Source organism: Pinus tabuliformis, chromosome 5_2, assembly GCF_031772625.1.
Source record: "Pinus tabuliformis cultivar Carrire ecotype Pingquan chromosome 5_2, CPIR1, whole genome shotgun sequence".
Lineage (NCBI taxonomy): Eukaryota > Viridiplantae > Streptophyta > Pinopsida > Pinales > Pinaceae > Pinus > Pinus tabuliformis.
Window position 1 is genome coordinate 123,782,126 of NC_142306.1, and position 17,144 is coordinate 123,799,269.

Sequence of the window (17,144 nt, forward strand, 5' to 3'; positions counted from 1 at the left end):
AGAGAAACACAGGAGCCATCTGCATCATACACTCAAATTTTAAAAAGGCAACTCAGTGTGGAAGTCTCCTCATTTAACAAACCTGCTGATAGAGATAATAACATTAAGGACATGTTCAAAGAAATCAAAATGAGAAATGAGAAACTGAAGGCACAATCCTATGCACAATATCTCAAACTTACACCCACCAATCAAACTAGGTTGATGTTAGCTTTTGACATCAACGAAGGAAAGATGAAAATGTCCTTCATAAAGAAACTGTACAACAACCAAGGACATCAGCAGATCTCAAGAAGATTGATTTTGAGGTATTGGCAAGGGATATTCATCCCATTGACCAAATTGAATTTCACAAATAGGATGGAGAAATGATTTAATCCACCCTTACAGGAAAAGCCATAGTTTCCCATTAGTTGCAGAATTCATTGAATAACATCTCAGCCCAGTATTAGTTGGAAAAGGCCTCCTCACAGGCCTAAGACACCAGAATCAAGTCATTGGAAGACTTGGTAATTGAATTGGGACATGATCCCAAAGACAACAAAGCTACTAAACAACTGATCAAAAAGAAGAATGATGACATTGTAGCACTCAAGAAACAGTTGAAGATACCTCAACTGCAACACCCCCAAACACAAGAAGTATTGGAAAGCCAAACAAGACATGAAGAGTTGATGGACTTAGTCCTTAAACTAAATGATCAGTTGAGGGAGACAAAAAAGGAATTGGATAGCCTAATCCAATTAAAACAAACTGATCTTGGCACTACCTCGATGAATGTCATCCCAGCAGTTACAACAACTGTTCCTTCCACATTGGTAGCCTCATTGGCTCCCACAACTCCAATGGCCACAACACAACCAGTTTCTACAGAATCTACATCAGCAACAGGTACATCAGGTGATGAAGCAACAAAGTTGGTTAAAGCTATGGAAGAAATGTCCATACAGAAAACAAAGATGAATAAGCTCAAAGAGAAAGTGACAAGCTTGGAAACTGATTACAAGCTTGCCAAAGTCATGCACAAAGAAGAAGTGCAAAAGGCTACCAAGTTGAGTGAAAGATTGAAAGCCTTGGAAAAGGACTTGACACTAAAATAACCCCTTGGGCAGGCTAAGGAACAACTATGGGCCAATATCATTGACTTTGTCAATGATATTTGGCCATCTATTCAGGTAATTTTTTAGCAAGTAGAGTTGATAAAGCTGGCTACAGAGGCCATCCAGAAAGTAAAGGAAGAATTAGGAAAAATGCCAGAAGAAGCTACTAGAATTATCCATTTCCTTAATAGCAAGAATAAGTATGAGCTTCAAGAATTGGAAATAGAGGATAGAACAGAGACAATTTTGGAGGTCAGAAAGGTCCTCTCCAAGAGAAACTTAATGCAAAACTTGGAGGACAAGTGTCAGAATATGCAGGTAGCCATTGACAGATTTATGGCCAAGTTCCAAATTTTGAGAGAGAAGGGATTACCCAATCCCTTAGTGATAAATGACAAGCTCATGACATAGGAGGATTACAACAAGAAAATCAGAGAGGTAGCAAAGGATCAGGTAAATACATCATCTATAAAAGCATTACCAACATGCAAAGTACTCTACCAGACATTTGAAAACTTGTTTTACCTCTAGCATGAGGTAAATCTGTTGAAAATAATTCTGAGAGGGGGGGGGGGTGAATCAATATTATCAAATTCCTTTTCAATTTATACAAAGATTTGTAGATGAAACTTGCGTATACCTTCCAGACTTATAATTTAATTTATTCTTCAGATGTTGATCATTATTCTATGTGTCAGAACCATATAACAATAAGGAGGAATAGAAAAGTAGAGCAGACAGTCACACAAAAGAACACAAGATATAAGGTGGAAACCCAATGTGGGTGAAAACTACCTGCTGCAATATGTCTCTATCTTCTTTCAATTAGAAACTTCTTTTTACAATGATTATGTACTGGTGCAGTCTTGTACTAGCACGCAGGCTTCAACCTATAGAAGGCTACAACCTTCTCTCATTCTCCATACTCTCCTGGAAGGGAGCTACAACCCCCTTAGCTCTTGTACTAGCTGATGTACTAGTACGTAGGTGCTGACCTATAGAAGAATTCTCTTTTCTTCCAGGGACCACGTTTCATAAATTTTCAGATTGGATCCAAGAATAGCAATCAAGCATCAAATAGATCTGCAATCAACCAACTTCCTTGTACAAATACTGAATCAATAACTTCTCAGAACACAGTACCAGTAACCAGACACCAATTCAGAACTCGGAACACTGCAGTAATAAACAAAAGCAGCTAAAACATATTTCAAGAAAAGTCCGCTACTTCACCAATAGAAATCTGCGTATATATGCAGTATTCACTTCCTTAACCTGCGGGTATCTACGCCTCCACTGTGTCGAACCTGCGGGTATCCGCACCTGTGCTATGTCAAACCCGCATATGTCTGTGCCTCTGCTATGTCGATCCTACGGAATACGCGCCTGCGCTGTGTCAAAACCCGCGTATATATGCACCTTCGCAGGGTCGAACCTGCAGGTATACGTGCCTCCACTGTGTCGGACCTGCGAGTATAGATCTATAAATGATAATTTATCCCTTTTCTTAATCAAACTTCACTTATACCCAGATTATCAGATCTAATCATTCGCTAAAGAGATCTCAACCTATCAATAGATATTAACCATCTTGTAATGCTTAGGTTCCTCCTTAATTCAAATCCAGCTATAACTCATTAACCGATCACCAGTATTTCAGATCTTGCTCTTCTCAAGATATTCAACACAACAGTCTACTCAAGCCAAATGATCTCCTTTCCTTTTTATAATCTAGGTCTTACTCAAACCATGGCCCAAAACCATAGAGATCCAATACTAGGGACCCAATACCTAGGTTCAATGCTTTAGATATAAAACCACAGACCAAAACCATAGGTTCAAAAATGTCGGACTAAATACCATGGACCAACCATAAGATTTCCCACGTGTGCATGTTTTTCTCTGCATGAAAGTGCGTGTACTATACTACGCACTTTTTGTTCAGTACACCTACGTATATGTACGCACCTTTTGTTCGGCGCACCTACGTATGTACACGGCTTTGTGAACAGGAACCTGCGGGTATCTCATTTTCTACTATTTTGAGAGCCTGAACTTGTGATCTACTATTTGAGTGAGCTTCCATCAAGGATAACACTTATGTCATCGAGCCAAACCTATGTCATAATGCCAACAATCTCCACCTTTGGTCTTGATGGCAACCCAAAGTCACTCGAAGTCTTTTCTCCCCCTTCGATATCAAGGGCAAAGGGTTATGCTCTCCCTGAGTACATGCTGAAATTTCTGCTCTGCTGTGTTGTCCAAGCTCCCCCTGACATATAGGCAAGATCTGCAAGAAGATGTTCTACAAAAGAAATCATAACTGACCTTCCTATCACCAAAGACTCATACATATGACTCCCAACCAAGTGGGGATACATGATATAATAAGCATATTACATTATCCATCCCAGGCACAGTGGGGCAACCAAGATAGGTCATTACATGACATTGACAAAAGAAATATAGAGACAAAATATCAGTAGCATCTGTCAATCATTATTTAGATCAGTATCCATGTTCTCCTTCTGCACTTGCTCCTCCTAAAATTAAAACAACTGAAGAATTGAACCAAGATCTTCTACGATAATGCCAAGAATGCACTATTAGAAGAATATATGCTCCCCCTGAACCTGTGCCAGATGGTCTCTGACAGGCCCATATCAAACTCTTCTCATCCTTGCTTTTCTTCAAGTCAATATATACACGACTGTACCCACATAAACCAGCGTATGTACGCGTATACCCCATATGAAACTTGCATACAACCAACAATCTCTGAAACAAACAAGATTCAACAGCAAGATGATGCATCAAATACCCCCAACTTTTGTCTGAGGTATTCAAAGGTCTCCCTGGGCAGTGGTTTGGTGGGAATATCAACAACTTGTTCCTTAGAGGGAACATACTCCAATTTGACCTTTTGTTCAAGCACTTGTTCTCAGAGAAAATGATACTTGATTGGTATGTGCTTAGTCTTTAAATGCATGACAGGATTCTTTGAAATACTGATTGCACTTGTATTATCACAGAAAATGGAGATAGGTGGAGTACAAGTGATTTTCATATCATGCATTGTTTGCATCATCCAAAGGATTTGTGTTGAGATTGCAACAAGATGATGGAGCTTAGTGAAAAGAGTCGCCTTCACTAAGTGGGCCCGCAGGCTATTTTTGGCGCAAGTCTATTTTTAGACATATGGATCATGTCTATGGATTGCAGGTTGCTGTTTATGGATGATTGATCAAGTTGGGAAAAAATAGATGGACTTCTATTTTTTATGAAAGTGTGAGTGATCAAAGTCTATTTTTAGACTGGCTGTCAAAAATAGAAAAGTCAAATATTATTATCTCACAATAATATTTGGACTACAAACTTAATCTTATTCTCTTGGAGCACTTCAGTTTGAGCTACAGAGGTGGCACATGCAGCTGTCAGAAGGAAATACGCTTTTCTTATGAGTCAGTTGAGTTTTTGCATGCATGAATTCAGTTAGAACTCAATCAGTTGAGTTTGGTGGAGTTGATTGTGGAGTTGATGGAGTTGTGTTCAGTTTAGCTTTGTTAAACTGGTTGTATTTAGTCTAACTGGCAAATAGACTAGAGATGAGTTGGGTGAATTAGTTATTAATTAATTCACAAGTTATTAACTCATAATACAACTAATGAATACATCAGTTAACTCAGTTGCATGTCAGTGCATGTTCAGTTCAACAGGGACAGGTGGTAGAGAATCAGATTGCTATGAGTTGTGACTATAGTTGTGCACCAGATCTTGCACAATCAAGGGATTGAGTATGCCAATGAGTTTGCTCACGTATTTTCCCACATTATAGCTTGTGCTCACGTCCAAAAAAGAGTGAGTGACTATTTTGCAGGTGAAAAACGAGTTTGGTGAGCCATTCTCATCAGTTCTTGAGCAAGTATTGAGCAGTGGAGGCAGGCAAGTAGTGGAAGAGATTTGGAGATCAGATTTGAGCTGTATTGTGTGTAACAGAGGTGGAGATACTTGTGAGAAGTATTATGCTGTGTAATGTTACATGACTCAATCATTAATATACAGATAGTTGGGGTTTTTAGCGAGATGCTTTCCCCGGGATACATACTGTGTTAATGTGTGAATGCTCTTGATGTTTTATTGTTATTGATGCTGCTATATTGATGATCAACGTAGAGGAGCTTATGTATTGTGTATGTATTCCGCAATAGTACATGATCAGGATAATCTCTGTTGAATATGTGTTAAATTATTCAAAATTTCTACATGGTATCAGAGCTGTTGATCATCAGATCTACTATTCAGGAAGTGTTTACATTCTATTTCTCTAGTCAGAGCCTGTAATCGGGCCAGGTAGCCTCTGGATTCATCCTTCCTTTGGAAGGTCAAATATCCGGTAAAAGCCCATACAGTCAATCTCTGTACGAGAAATATTTTGTTCTCACGAATTCTAGATCGGAAGCAGTTGAGTTGGTTGCTGGTGGAATTCGAATTTGCAGCAATGTTTTCTTGGTGACAACGTAGCAATGTCTTTCAACGGATTGCGATTGGAGTATGCTCTTGAGGGCAGCTCAAACTATATTGCATGGAAGGACAGGATGGAGGTAGTATTGGATGATAATGGGCTGAAGGAGTTCATAGATACAGATATCCCAAAGCCTACTGATGCTGCTGAGGCGGAAGTTTGGCAAAAGAAGACCGCAAAATGTCGAAGGATTCTATTGGAGGGCGTGAAGGATCACATTGTTTCTAGCCTCCATGGAAAGGCTACTCCATATTTGATGTGGAAATCATTAATAGAATTATTCCAAAGCAAGAGTGATCAGAGGAAGCTGGAACTCAAAGATAAACTCAGAAACATCAAATGCGAGAAGGGTGACAGTATTCCCAAGTATCTCACGAAGTTCACTCAGTGTCGAGATGAGATGGGAAGTGTGGGGGTTACTGTCGATGATGAGGACTTGGTGAGCTTGGCTCTCCTTGGTCTTTCGAAGAGTTGGCATTCCTATCAGGACTCTGTCAATGGTCGAGAGAAGTTGCCAGGATGGGAAAGACTATGGTTAGATCTTGTGCAGGAGGAGATCAGGCGAAGTACCAGGGACGGATCTTCGTCAAAGGGAGCTGATGAAGAGAATTGTGCTTTGGCTGCCAATGCAAAGAAGGGGAAGAACAAGAAAGCTTCTCAGTCTGGTGCGAAAGGAAAGAAGCAGGATATGTCCAAGGTGAAGTGTTTTCACTGTCACCAGCACGGACACTATGCCACAAATTGTCCGCAGAAGAAGAAGAACAAGCAAGCTGCTGGATCTGCAGGGGGAGAGGCCTTAGCTTCTCAGTTTGAGCTTGATTTTTCATTGATCGCATGCTTGGTTTCAAGTGTGATGGGATTAGTGTGGTTCTTGGACAGTGGTGCGTCTTTTCACATGACGGGAGTTGGAGATTTGTTCTCTGATTTGGAGGACAAAGATCTTGGAGTGCACATCGAGATGGGCGATGATGGTAGATACAGTGCGACCGGTATCGGTACCATTTCCTTTGAGAGGGAGTCTGGTAAACCCTTTGTATTGAAGGAAGTCATGCATGTTCCAGGATTGAAGAAGAATCTCATCTCAGTGGCGATGTTAGAAGACAAGGGGTATGATGTTGTTTTCAGCGAGGGAAAGGCCTTCCTGCGCAGCAAGACAACTGGTGAGACCCGAAAGATAGGGGTTCGAGTGAGGAACCTTTATCAGTTGCATGTAGATGGATGCGCAGCAATGGCAGGCAAGGTAGAAGGATTGGTGAGCCGGGATGATGGCGAGTTGTGGCACAGGAGATTGGGTCACCTTCACCATGGAGCCTTGAAGATACTGCAGCAGATCACTACAGGGCTTCCTAAAGGCACACTTGTGCAGTCAGATCAGTGCAAGGGGTGTACTTTGGGGAAGTTTGTGAAAGCCACCTTTCACGAGAAGGATAGTCACGCCACGACGATCCTTGAGAGAATTCACACAGATGTGTGTGGACCTTTCTCAGTTGCTTCGACAGCAAAACACAGGTATTATGTGATTTTTGTTGATGATTTCTCTCGTAAGTGCTGGATCTTCTTCATGCAAAAGAAGAGCGAGACATATTCAAAGTTCTGTGAATTCAAAGCACTGGTCGAGAAGGAGTCGGGGAAGAAGGTGAAGGCTCTTAGGAGCGATAATGGTGGTGAATACATCTCGGACGAGTTCAAGGATTTCTGCAAGACAGAAGGGATTCGTAGAGAGCTCATAGCTCCCCATAACCCACAGCAGAACGAGGTAGCTGAGCGGAAGAACAGAATGATTGTGGGTGCTGCACGGGCAATGTTGCATGATCAGGGCCTACCCCTTCACTTGTGGGCGGAAGCATGCAATACAATAGTTTATGTGCAGAACCGTTCTCCTCATAGGATACTTGGCATGAGTACACCTGAGGAGACTTATTCTGGTAAGAAGCCTGATCTTTCTCATTTGAGGATTTTTGGTGCTAACGTTTACATGCATGTGACGAAGGATGCCAGGAAGAAGTTGGATCCGACCGCAGAGGTTGGGATATTTGTGGGGTACACTGATACGCCCCACAACTATCGTGTGTATTTGCCAGACAGTGGTAAAACTGTTGTGCGACGGGATATAAAATTTCAGGAGGAGAAAGCCATGAAGTGTTCGCTTGAGAGGGAGCTACACTTGCATCCAGATGAGGAGCTATTAGTTCCTAAGGATGAGCTTCAGGACGTGGATCAACCACAGGACGAGGTTCATGGAGTGGAAGAGACCACTCATGCAGCGCCAACCATCAGAGGGCGAAAGCGCTTGACAGAAACTGAGCGACTGGCTCAAGATGCAGAGAAAGTTGTAGGACCACCTACAGCCCAACGCAGGCAGAGACAGTCACCTGATCGGTACACTGGATACATGGCTCTTATGAGAAAGTGTGTTGTGACTGAGCCATCCTCTTTCGAGGAAGCTGTGGAGGATCCCGCATGGGTAGACGCCATGGTGGAAGAGTATGATTCTATTGTCAGAAAAAGTGCATGGGAGATTGTTCCTAGACCGGAAGGGAAATCAGTGGTGGGTTCGAGATGGATCTACAAAGTTAAGCAGGCAGCTGACGGGAGTGTGGAGAAGTACAAGGCAAGATTTGTTGCCCGAGGCTTTTCACAGATTGAGGGGATCGATTATGAGGAGACCTTTGCACCTGTCGCAAGGTATTCTTCCATACGGACGATTCTTGCTCTCTCAGCGCAGATGGGATGGCACATTCATCAGATGGATGTGAAGACTGCGTTCCTCAACGGAGTCATTGAGGAGGAGGTGTACATTGAGCAACTCGAAGGCTTTGAAGTCTTCAGCAGCGAGTCGCATGTGTGCAGGCTCATGAGAGCGCTATATGGGTTGAAGCAAGCACCACGTGCTTGGTACACACAGATAGATAGCTATTTCATAGGACTTGGATTCTCCAAGAGCGAGGCGGATCCAAAACTATACCAGATTGTGGTGGAGGGTAAGTTGCTTATCATTGTACTATATGTTGATGATTTGATTCTAACGAGTGATGAGCTGTTGATACTGTCATGCAAGAAGGATCTTGCTACAGAGTTTGAGATGAAGGATTTGGGCCTCCTTCATTATTTCCTGAGATTGGAAATATGGCAGCGCAGTGGTGGACTGTTTGTTTCTCAGGGCAAGTATGCTCGGGAGATACTGGAGAAGTTCAACATGCATGGCTGCAAGCCTGTTGATACTCCTCTTCCTGGAGGTTGGAGGAAGGAGGATGCCACTTCGGGAGAAGAAGTGGATGCCATTGTTTATCGACAGTTGGTGGGGTCGCTGATGTATTTGGTCAATACACGACCTGATATATGCTATGCAGTTAACCAACTTTCACAAGCTATGGTTAAGCCTACCAAGCTCTTCTGGAAGGTGGGCAAGCATGTATTGCGCTACTTGAGAGGCACATCGGGATATGGTTTGTGGTACAGATAGGAGGATGAGGTGAAGCTATGTGCATTCACGGATGCAGATTAGGCAGGGAGCCCAACAGACAGAAAGATCACATCAGGAGGGGTCTTCAGTATTGGATCGATAACAGTTTCTTGGTACAACAGGAAACAGAGATCCGTGGCACTCAGTTCAGCGGAGGCCGAGTATATGGTAGCAAGTTTGGCTGCATGCGAGGCTATATGGATGAGGAAGATCCTAGTTGGTTTGTTCGGTTCTCATTTGGATCCTACTGTGATTTACTGTGATAACCAGAGTTGCATTAAACTCTCGGCTAATCCTGTATTTCATGATAGATCTAAACATATTGACATCAGGTACCATCATATCAGAGATTGTGTGCAGCGGAGGATCATGTTACTTTCGTACATTCCAACGGAGGATTAGGATGCTGATATTCTGACGAAGGCTCTCACCAAGAGCAAATTCGAGTACCACTGAGGCAGGATAAGGGTTGCTGATAACCCATATCTTGTTGAGAGGGAGTGTTGAGATTGCAACAAGATGATGGAGCTTAGTGAAAAGAGTCGCCTTCACTAAGTGGGCCCGCAGGCTATTTTTGGCGCAAGTCTATTTTTAGACATATGGATCATGTCTATGGATTGCAGGTTGTTGTTTATGGATGATTGATCAAGTTGGGAAAAAATAGATGGACTTCTATTTTTTATGAAAGTGTGAGTGATCAAAGTCTATTTTTAGATTGGCTGTCAAAAATAGAAAAGTCAAATATTATTATCTCACAATAATATTTGGACTACAAACTTAATCTTATTCTCTTGGAGCACTTCAGTTTGAGCTACAGAGGTGGCACATGCAGCTGTCAGAAGGAAATACGCTTTTCTTATGAGTCAGTTGAGTTTTTGCATGCATGACTTCAGTTAGAACTCAATCAGTTGAGTTTGGTGGAGTTGATTGTGGAGTTGATGGAGTTGTGTTCAGTTTATCTTTGTTAAACTGGTTGTATTTAGTCTAACTGGCAAATAGACTAGAGATGAGTTGGGTGAATTAGTTATTAATTAATTCACAAGTTATTAACTCATAATACAACTAATGAATACATCAGTTAACTCAGTTGCATGTCAGTGCATGTTCAGTTCAACAGGGACAGGTGGTAGAGAATCAGATTGCTATGAGTTGTGACTATAGTTGTGCACCAGATCTTGCACGATCAAGGGATTGAGTATGCCAATGAGTTTGCTCACGTATTTGCCCACATTATAGCTTGTGCTCACGTCCAACAAAGAGTGAGTGACTATTTTGCAGGTGAAAAACGAGTTTGGTGAGCCATTCTCATCAGTCCTTGAGCAAGTATTGAGCAGTGGAGGCAGGCAAGCAGTGGAAGAGATTTAGAGATCAGATCTGAGCTGTATTGTGTGTAACCGAGGTGGAGATACTTGTGAGAAGTATTATGCTGTGTAATGTTACATGACTCAATCATTAATATACAGATAGTTGGGGTTTTTAGCGAGATGCTTTCCCCGGGATACATACTGTGTTAATGTGTGAATGCTCTTGATGTTTTATTGTTATTGATGCTGCTATATTGATGATCAACGTAGAGGAGCTTATGTATTGTGTATGTATTCCGCAATAGTACATGATCAGGATAATCTCTGTTGAATATGTGTTAAATTATTCAAAATTTCTACAATTTGAGTGCAGCAAGATGCAGCAGCTACATATTCTGCTTCAGCTGTAGATAATGCAATAGAACTTTGTTTCTTGTTGAACCAAGATACTAATCTAGGACCCATGAAGAATGCACCACCACTAGAGCTCTTTCTGTCATCCACACTTCTTGCCCAATCTGCATCTGTATATGCATGAAGTGTGGGATATGTACCTCTAGGATACCATAAGCCATAGTTTTGAGTTCCTTGAAGATACTTGAAAATTCTCTTAACTACCTGAAGATGAGTTTCCTTTGGATTTGCCTGAAACCTTCCAACTATTCCTACTGCATGCATAATCTCTAGTCGGGTACCTGTTAGATAGAGCAGACTACCAATCATGGATCTATAGGTTGGTTGATGTATTGCTGCCGATTCATCATTTGTGCTGAGGCTGCATCCTGTGACCATAGGGGTACATACTGGTTTCAAATCCTCCATCCCATATTTCTTTAAGATCTACTTGAGATACTTGGTTTGTGATAGAAAAATGCTGTCTTTGTTTTGTTGGACTTGTAAACCAAGAAAATATGTGAGCTCACCAAGCATGGACATTTCAAACTCTTTTTGCATCACCAAGGCAAAATTTTGACTCATGTCTTCTTCATTGCTACCAAAGATGATATCATCAACATACACAACAAGTATTAGCAACTTATCATTGTCAATTTTTATATATAGATTGCTATTAGTTTATCCTTTTATAAAACCTTGCTGATGGAGGTACTTATCTAACCGATAATACCACGCCCTTGGAGCCTGTTTAAGGCCATAGAGAGCCTTTTTGAGTCTGCACACAAGTTTTGGATCATTTCCAAGAATAAACCCATCTGGTTGTTCAATATATATACTTCTTCATCCAAGTCTCCATTCAGGAAAGAAGACTTCACGTCCATTTTAAATAATTTGAACTTCTGAAAGCTAGAAAGGGCAAGGAACATCCTTATGGCCTCTAGTCTGGCAACTGGTGCAAAATTTTCTTCAAAGTCTATGCCTTCCTGTTGAGCATACCCTTTGCAAACAATTCTGGCCTTGTTTCTAATCACCTCTCTATTTGCATTCAGCTTATTTTTGAATATCCATTTTGTTCCTATGACATTCTTATCTGTTGGTCTAGGAACCAACTCCCAAGTGTTATTCTTTTCGATCTGCTCAAGTTCTTCCTCCATGGCTTTTACCCAGCATTCATCTTTGCATGCCTCTCTTACATTTTGTGGTTCAGTGGAGGAGAGAAATTCTAGATAACTTGAAGCTTCTGAAATGGTTCTTCTTGTTTGTACACCTGCCTCTTTTTGCCCCAAAATTTGAGATTCTGGATGATTCTTCCGAACGTACTTGGATGGAGTCTTTTCTTCTGTCCTTATCTGTTCTTCTGGTGCCTCATGGGTTTCTTCTTCATCATGAATCTGATTTGATGTTGATGGATAGTCCTCATCATCTTCGAAATCTTCAGATTTTACCTGCCTAGGAGTGTTTCCTTCTTCATCAATACTTTCAACAATTTTTCCAAGTCTTTTATTGTAACACTTGTATGCTTTGCTATGGGGAGAGTAACCAAGGAGAATGCCTTCATCTGATCTAGGTTCAAACTTGTCAAGATTTTCATCAGTCTTCTTGATGTAGCATTTGCTTCCAAAAATTTTGAAGTATTTTACCGCGGGAGTCTTACCATACCAAAGTTCATGAGGAGTATGAGTGTTGTTTACCCGAACATTTGTCTTGTTGAGAATAGTAACTGCAGCAAATGCGGCTTCACCCCAGAAGGTTGCGGGAGTTCCAGACTCATCAAGCATAGCACGAGCCATTTGTTGAACCGTTCTGTTCATCCTTTCCACTACTCCATTTTGCTAAGGAGTCCTAGAAGTAGAGAATTCCCTTCTTATTCCATGCTCTTCACAAAAATCGAAAAATTCATTTGAGGTAAATTCTCCTCCTCGATCAGACCTGAGGCATTTGATTTTGCGATCTGATTCGTTCTCCACCAAGGCTTTGAATGATTTGAATTTTTCGAAAGCTTCATCTTTATGCTTCATAAGTCCTATCCAACACATCCTGGAAAAGTCATCAATGAATAATATAAAATATTCTTCTCCTCGAGGTGATATTTTCCTAGATGGACCACATACATCAGTATGGACAAGTTCAAGTGGCCTCCTAGCTGATCCTTCCTTCTCAGGGAAATTAGTTCTGGTTTGCTTACCAAATTGACATGATTTGCATATTGTATTGTCTGGAATTCTAATGTCAGGTAGATCATGAACTGCCTGATATTTGCATGCTTTCCTTATCTGTGAGAAGCTTAGATGCCCCAATCTTCTATGCCATAACCAGTGTTCATCATTTTTACTTAGATAGCATTGTTTTTGTCCTCCCTTGAGTACATATAAATTATTTTGAGTTCTTATGCCTTTGATCACTGTTTCTCCTATATCAAGCTCACAAACAATGCATCCATTTGATCGAAATATTACTTCATTTACTTGATCACACCTTTGACTGACACTTAATAAATTATGTTTCAGGCCATCAACATACATAACATTTCCATCCTTGACCTTTTCTTTCAAAAGAATAGAACCTTTACCTTTTATGAGTGCAGGGGTGTCATTTCCATATGAGACCTTCTTTTCCTTTTCTAAGGCACTATATGACTGAAGTTTATCTTTATCACCTGTCATATGTTTTGAGCATCCACTATCGATGTACCACTGATTTTCTTGTCCTTCTGCATATAAGGCTATCCCACATCTTTCTGGTTGCAATTCTTTCTTTTTCCATGTTTTGGGAACCAATGAAACTTTCTCCTTCTGAGTTGTTTGCCGAAACCTGCTCCTGCATTCAAAATCTTCACGACCAAAATTGTTACAAATAGAACATTCTACTTCATTCTCAAGAGAAACAAAGTTATTGTAGTTCCTGTTCATGGTCCCAGTCATACTCCTTTGTTTTTGAGCTTCTATAGTCATGATTGTCTTGTAGGCAACACATTGAGCTGCTTTGTGACCAAAGTTATGACAAGAGAAACATTGGCCATTGAAGAAGCTCCCGCGATTATCAAATCTACCAACCAAATGATTGTAGTTTCTATCCATTCTTGAGGCAAATTAAGAATGATTTACCTATGGTTGGTTGTAGCTTCTGTTCATTCTTGAGGTAAATTGTCCTTGACTTACGTGGTGATCAGCATTATGCTTTTGCTAAGGATTGTTCACCTGTTCACTTCTCCTTGCAGCTTCAAGATAACTTTTGGAAGTAGATGGCTTCTATGCTTGAGATGTTTCTTTGGTATACCCAAGACCTGTCTTGATTAGAGGAGAACGCTGCACTTTGATAATCTCATCTAAAGTTTCAGATCCTTTAGCAAATCTAAGATTAAGAGCTTTTGTTTTCTCAATGTCCTTTCTAAGCCCCACAATTTCACATTCTAACTTTTCATTGTGTTTCTCCATTTCAGCAAGTTGGGAAGTCAGAGTATCTATAATCATATTTTTCTCTTCTAAGCAAATTTTGAAAATCCATCACTGTCTTCATGTGTGTAATAACTTTTCTTACTTGCATTATGTTTTCTGTTCCATCTAACTGGTTCCTTACCCTTGTCAAGCTTATCTTTATGAGGACACTTGGCAGCATAGTGACCGACTCTTCCACAAGAAAAACATTTGAAAGGGAGCTTACGTTTGAATCTTCCAAAACCCCGTTGAAGGTTCTTGACAAAATTTGACTCTTCCTCTTCTTTCGACATATGTCCCGAGTCATTGTAATCTCCTTTTCCTGAGGCTTTGAATGCAACTTCTCTCCTGTTTGATGATCCACCTTTTCTCATTTCGTAAGCAGTTGGGATTCCGTGCAGCTGTGACATGGTAAGGCTCTATAGATTCTTCTTTTCTTCTATGGCAGAAACTTTTGAATCAAACTTAGGAGACAAAGATCTTAGAACTTTTTCAACCAAAACAACTTCTTTTATTTCTTCACCCAAGTTTTTCATACAATTAACAATCTCATCTATGCGAAGGAAATAGTTAGCCATGCTTTCATCATTGTACATTCTGAGATTTTCATACTGAATTCTGAGAGTTTGAAGTTTTGCTCGTTTTACCTGATCATCTCCTTCATAGCTCAGAACGATCTTGTCCCATATTTCTTTTGTGGTTTTGAGCTGCATAACCTTGACGAATTCTGATTGAGATAGACTCCCTAATAGGGTATTGACAGCCTTTGCATTTGTTTCATACTGCCTTTTACCAGTCGTATCTGTAGGAGTTGCTGAAGGAAATGTGTATCCTATTTCCACAATATCCCAAACTTTTGTACCAAGAGATTGAAGATAGGCAGTGATTCTTACCTTCCAATAGACAAAGTTGCTCCCATCGAAAATTGGTGGCCTGATTGATGCTTCCTTTTCATAGTTGCTCATGATGATAAATCTTCCTTCAACCGATCAAGCTTCTCCTAAAGAACCTACTCTGATACCAATTGTTGAAAATAATACTGAGAGGGGAAGGGGGGGGGGGGGGGGGTGAATCAGTATTATCAAATTCTTTTTCAATTTATACAAAGATTTGCAGATGAAACTTGCATATAGCTTCCAGACTTATAATTTAATTTATTCTTCAGATGTAGATCATTAGTCTATGTGTCAGAACCATATAACAGTAAGTAGGAACAAAAAAGTAGAGCAGACAGTCACATAAAAGAACACAAGATATAAGGTGGAAACCCAATGTGGGTGAAAACCACCTATTGCAATATGTCTCTATCTTCTTTCAATTAGAAACTTCTTTTTACAATGATTTTGTACTGGTGCAGTCTTATACCAGCACGCAGGCTCCAACCTGCATAAGGCTACAAGCTTCTCTCGTTCTCCAGACTCGCCTGGAAGGGAGCTACAACCCCCTTAGCTCTTGTACTAGCTGATGTACTAGTACGTAGGTGCTGACCTACAGAAGACTTCTCTTTTCTTCCAGGGACCACGTTTCATAAATTTTCAAACTGGATCCAAGAATATCAATCAAACATCAAATAGATCTGCAATCAACCAACTTCCTTGTACAAATACTGAATCAATAACTTCTCAGAACACAGTACCAGTAACCAAACACCAATTCAGAACCCGGAACACTGTAGTAATAAACAAAAGCAGCTAAAACATATTTCAAGAAAAGTCTGCTACTTCACCAATAGAAATCTACGTACATACGCAGTATTCACTTCCTTAACCTGCGGGTATCCGCGCCTCCGCTGTGTCGAACCTGCGGGTATCCACGCCTATGCTGTGTCAAACCCGCATATGTACATGCCTATGTTGTGTCAATCCTGCGGAGTACGTGCCTACGCTGTGTCAAAACCCGCGTATATATACACCTTCGCAGTGTCGAACCTGCGGGTATACGCACCTTCACTGTGTCGGACCTGCGAGTATAGATCTATAAATGATAATTTATCCCTTTTCTTAATCAGACTTCAATTATACCCAGATTATCAGATCTAATCATTCGCCAAAGAGATCTCGACCTATCAGTAGATCTTAACCATCTTGTAATGCTCAAGTTCCTCCTTGATTCAGATCCAGCTATAACTCATCAACCGATCACCAGTATTTCAGATCTTTCTCTTCTCAAGATATTCAACACAACAGTCTACTCAAGCCAAACGATCTCCTTTCCTTTTTATAGTCTAGGCCTTACTCAAACCATGGTCCAAAACCATAGAGATCCAATATTAGGGACCCAATATGTGGGTTCAATACTTTAGATACAAAACCACGGACCAAGACCATAGGTTCAAAAATTTCAGACTAAATACCATGGACCAACCATAAGATTTCCCACGTGTGCGCGCTTTTCTCTGCATGAAAGTGCGTGTACTGTACGTACACACTTTTTGTTTGGTACACTTACGTATATGTATGCACTTTTTGTTTGGCGCACCTGCGTATGTACGCAACTTTGTGAACAGGAACCTGCGGGTATCTCATTTTATACTATTTTGAGAGCCTGAACTTGTGATCTGCTATTTGAGTGAGTTGCCATCAAGGACAACACTTATGTCATCGAGCCAAATATGTGTCATAATGCCAATAAAAACACTTGTTTATCAATAATCCTACTTTTTCCAAATACACCGAGGTAGATGAAATATATACAAGGATGCTAAAAAACCAATTACCTGATGCTGAAACATGGGAGAAATTAACTGATTTACTATAGAAATATATAGTAAAAAGGTTAATGTACAGTAAAATTAAAACATCATGGTAAAAGGATGAAGAGAGATCAGCAAGGTCAAAGTGTATCAGATGAAAGCCTAAAGTAAATGAAGCTTCCAACATGAAAGATCAAACAAAAAAGCAGCATAAAGGGCTAAAAATCAAAGCA